We start from the raw sequence: 5,380 nt of genomic DNA, 5'->3' as shown, positions 1-5,380 counted from the left end.
CTAAAAACAAAGAAACAAGCAGAAAAACCAAAGCCAAATCAACCAGTTAAATGGTCGTACCAATGTCAACAGGCCTTTGAAACATTGAAATCGTTATTCTCTCAAGCAGCTATTTTGTGACATCCTGATCCAACGAAGAAACACATTGTGCAGGAGGACACAAGTGATGTAGCTATAGGGCCTATCCTGTTACAGGAAAATGAAACCAGAGCACTACAGCCATTTGCATATACATCAAGGAAGTTTACTACTACAGAGAGAGGCTGGGCGATATGGGAGAAGGAGGCCGTCACCGTAAAATAGGCACTATGTACTTGGAGGCATTTCCTGGAAGAGGCACAGGAGGTTTTTGAAGTGTGGACGGATCACCGAAATTTGGAAGCATTACAAAAACCAAGACGATTGTCTCCTAAGCAGGTCAGGTGGGCTCTGTACTTTAATTCAGGGGTCCCCAACCACTGGTCCGGGGACCGGTACTGGTCCGTGGAACAATTTCTACTGGGCAGCCGGTTTGCTGGGCGCCGCCATCTTGTTTTGATGAAAAAGTGCTGCCGGTGAGCTTTTCTGGGTAGAAAGCGGCGTTTGGGTGCTGAAAGAATCCTCGCGCCTTAGTTTCATCGGGGGGTGGTGGCTTCAAACAAAACTAAGGCGCGAGGATTCTTTCAGCACACATGGCAAGGTGAGCTGAGTGACCGTCCCGAAGCCGTTGCGAAGCCCATCGATACAGGTACAAAGCAGGAGTTGAAGGTGGCGGGGAGAAGCGGGGGACAGCTGGCTGGCCGGTCGCTCGGCTCGCCTTGCCATGCATGCTGATGCTGGTACCGGGCCGCGGATGATTTTGTGATGCTGGTACCGGGCCACGGCACAAAAAAGGTTGGGGACCACTGCTTTAATTGATTTAATTTCAAATTAAAGTATGTACTGAAAGGACAAAATTTCATGGCGGATGCCTTGTCCCGGTTGCCCCAATATCAATCAACATGAGATATTACTGTTCAATCCCTAACTGTTGATAACTCATCTAAAAATGTTGGTCAAGTGACTCGTTTAAAGAAAACAACCTATGACACAATACGAAATGCTACTACACAAGATGCTTGGCTGAAAAAAAAAATCCCATTTGTGTTCATTTAAAGATGGCATAGCTTGGAGAGGTAATAGAGTGTACGTGCCAGCCAAGTGTAGAGACGAAATACTTATGAATTGTCATGATGTAAAACAGGCAGGACATTTCGGATTTTTAAAGACATTACATCTAACCCGTTGTCAGTTTTGGTGGCCCAAAATGAGGGTTGATGTCAAATAGTATGTAAAGACATGCCATGTATGCACAACATCTAAGCCTAGAGTAGGCAAACCAATGGGACTATTGCAGACAGTATCAGAGCCAACACGTCCATGGCAAGATATAGCCATGGATTTTATTGTTGAATTGCCAAACAGCAAGGGATACACGGTAATATGGACCATAATTGACTTATTTTCAAAACAGGTGCATTTTGTCCCCTGTAAAGGCCTACCATCAGCAGAACAATTGGCAGATATGTTTGTGACACAAGTGTATAGATTACATGGGGCGCCCAGAAGAATAATATCTGACAGGGGGATGCAGTTCATGGTGCGATTTTGGAGGCTGTTCCTCACTTTGATGGGGACTCAGCTCAGCATACCACCCAAATACAAACGAAACCACAGAAAGAGCAAATGCCATGGTCGAACGATATTTAAAATCATATATTCACATCAACAAAGAGAATGGGTAGATTTATTACCGTTTGCTGAAATTGCTTACAACAACACCCTGCATAGCAGTACCGGGTATAGTCCATTTTATATAGTACATGGTATGGAATTCAGCCCAAGTTTGGAATTAATCTGCCAAGGGGAAGACCTACCTGGTGTTAAAAAACGGACAGAAAAAATACAAGGATGTTGGAATAACATACAAAAAGCATTAGAAAAAGCTTCCAGAGAATATAAAATTCAAACAAACAAAAAATGGAAGAATATTAAACCCTTCCAGATGGGAGATAAAGTGTATCTTCCTACCAAATATATCAAATTAAAATTGAACAGCCGAAAACTGGGTCCAAAATATTTAGGCCCTTTTGATATAGTAAGAGTCATTAACCCCATGACAGTTAAACTCAAATTACCATCATGGCTAGGGTGGATTCATCCCGTTTTTCATACAAATTTACTTAAAACAAGTATCCCTAGAAATGAGATACCTATGAAACCAGTACATAGAGAACCAGAACAATCTGAAATATATAGAATACTAGATTCTAGAATACAAAGACATACTAGATTCTAGAATACGAAGACATACTATTCAATACCTCGTACAATGGAAAGGGTATCCCAAATCAGAGGCATCCTGGGTGAATGAGTCGGATATGTGTGCAGATAGATTGAGGAAAAAAATCAACAGCCGACATCCTGATAAGCCAGAGGCCAATGTATAACCTCTATATACCATTATCCCTTTTGTCTAATGTTTTCTTGTATTCTAGGCAGAATCTTGGTAGAGGGAGCCGCTCTGTCATGACTCCAATAAAGAATGGACTGGAGTTGAGACAGCCAGGATGTGATATGACCATATTCTTTCACTTGCCTAGTGTGGACACGATAATGAATATTCATCAAATAAGTAACATCGGCTTCCTGATAAGGAGTGGTGTAATAATAATGATTCATGGCTGGATGTCAAGGGGGTGATGTTGTTTTTATGGTAAGAAACAAATGAGGGTACATGGACTTATCGAGCATGGGAAAGGTGCAGTTACCATGTTTCTTTAATTTAAGGATGCCGGATGCTAGGCAGTGAAGCTAGACGGAAGGTGGTTATAGTAATTATGTTGTGATCCAAAGTATAACATGTATAAATACAGCTCTGGGTTGCAACGAAACATAATTTGATCACTGTTACTTGTTGTTGTGGTGTGGAAGATGAATAAAAAACTTCACTGAAGCTACAGGAGTGAGTTGATATCTTATTGTTCACCCCCTCAATCTCGGATGAACAGCTGACAATGATCTCAAATAGTGAAGTCCAATCCTACCAAGACCAAAGGTAGAGAAATTCCCAATCTAGAGGCCAAACAGTTGCATTCACTCTATCTTGTCAGGACTTAGTCCAAATCTGATCCTCCTCATCATATCTGGAAAGTTTCTAGAAACGGGGTAATTGTATAGTTTAGTTTCATCTGCATATTGGTCAACCCCAAATTTACAGATGACCTTCGCTCTGATGTTTCATGTAGATCTTAAACAAGAGGTGTTAGAGCATCAATGCCCCACAAGTGGAGGGTTGTGGATGTGATCTCTCTCCTTCTAACAGTACTGATTGGGATTGGCCTCTGAGAAAAGAGGCAAACATGGAGGCACAATGTGTTTGTTCCAAACCTCCACAGATGGTCATAAAAGATACCATGGGTTCACAGGATTAAAAAAAATTCATTGAGAAATCAAGAAGCACTTCCATCTAGTTTTGCCAAATGCCATCAATAAATGCAACCAATGATGTCTCTGTATTACATCCTGGCCTTCAAACCCAGCTGGAATGGTCCACATAATCTGCTTCCTCCAAAATTTTCTGCAACTTCTATCCAGCCACCTTCACAATTACCTTTCCCACAAAGGGAAGTTTAGAAATTGGTTAACTCTCCAGAATGAAGAGGTCCAGGAAGTTCCTGAGAAGGTGTACACCACAGCCTCCTTTAAAGCCACAAGGACAGCACCCCGCCTCCCCCCGTCATGCCACACACACACACACACACACACACACACACACACACACACACACACACAGATCACCTCCTGGGCTATTTTCACAAACCAGAAAGAGCCTGGGTCTAACTGACATGTGGCCAAACTTTAGAAGGCCATATAATTACTATCTCTGGACATTGACTATGGAAGGAGATATACAAGAAGATACACAGAAGGAAAAGAGTGAACAACCTTTCTCAGCAGTAAATTTTAGAATTACTGGACTTCAATTCCAGTGATTCCCAGCTATGCTGGCCATGGATGATGGGAATCAGGCTGGGGAAAGCTTTAGCTTTAGCTTTCAAGTTATTCTTCACCACTTATTTCTCATTCTAATCTTTCTTTGATAATGCCTAGCAGTAATGGGGCCAGCTATTTTCTGCTAGAAGCATTTTTTCCCCCTGGACCTCTTGTTCTTCTCTTCTTGGCCTGTGTTAAGCTGACTTGGGTAGGTGGGAGTGAGTGTAATTATAGCCCACATATGGACCCTTTTGAGAAGGTGTGGATGTGTCAACAAGAAATGTGACATATTTAATCAATTATGCCAATAATTAACTCCAGCCTTCTGTGTCCATTATGACATGTAAGAGCAGTTCAAAAGGGATTTTAAAACTGTTATTTTACAATGGAGTCTATTAAAGGGATGGGGGTGCCAGAAAAGTAAAAAATGAGAAGTTGATATTTTTTTTATTTTGTTAATACGGAGCTTTTGAACCTATTGCTATTTTTCTTCTTCTAGTGCTAATTAACATCACCAGCTATGCCCTTTTATTTATATTGCTGTCAGTTATCATTAACATACTTCATTTTAATAATAAATTAAAGCAGTATTATTTTTCCCATTTTACAGTAGGGAATACTGAAGCTGAGAAAGATGGCTTACCTAGAACTATCAATGAGTTCATGCTGAAGGAAGAATATGTTCAGTGTCCTGACTTGTAAACCTTGGGACCACAATGTAGCATCAATCCTGATGGGGTTTTCTTCTAAAGCCTTTATTTTCACATAGACTGACATATTCTCACATCTTACTTCATCTGCTAAACTTGCCAACTTTCTTCAAGGACCTATATTCACTGTAGATCAAAGCAGTGGGAAAAATAATCATAAATTGGACATTTGGGGATTGGATTGGATTCCTTTTTCCTTCTTTACTTTATATGGGTTTGCTGTTGATAATTTTTTTATCTATACTTTTAATTTTAAAAAAAATATGTAAAAAATAATTTCTCACCTGTATATGTGATATATTATAGGTCTTCATCGGTCTCAGATTCCCTACCAGAGAATCTCCTGGGAATTTGAGTGTTTTGGACAGTATCTTTATTGCTCCTAGCACTACAGTTTTCTGGACACAAGAGTTCTGATGTTCCTGGGATCTGTTGCAGTCAGTCCTCCAGCTTACCAGTTACAATCCTGAGTGCTCTCTTGTTTTTCTTTCAGGCTCTGGTACTTTTTCAGCTTCTCATATACTTTCTTCCTACGTTGTTGTCACTTGGCATTACTACATCTTTCACCACAGCTGTCGTTGGTCCTTGTCTACTGCCACACTGTCTATACCTGGCAGTCCGTCTGGATCAAAAGTCTCTTAGAATCTTAGCTCTGC

Source organism: Pseudonaja textilis, chromosome Z, assembly GCF_049901715.1.
Source record: "Pseudonaja textilis isolate UNSWEBS1 chromosome Z, rPseTex1.2, whole genome shotgun sequence".
Classification (NCBI taxonomy): Eukaryota; Metazoa; Chordata; class Lepidosauria; order Squamata; family Elapidae; genus Pseudonaja; species Pseudonaja textilis.
This window is presented reverse-complemented; position numbering follows the sequence as displayed.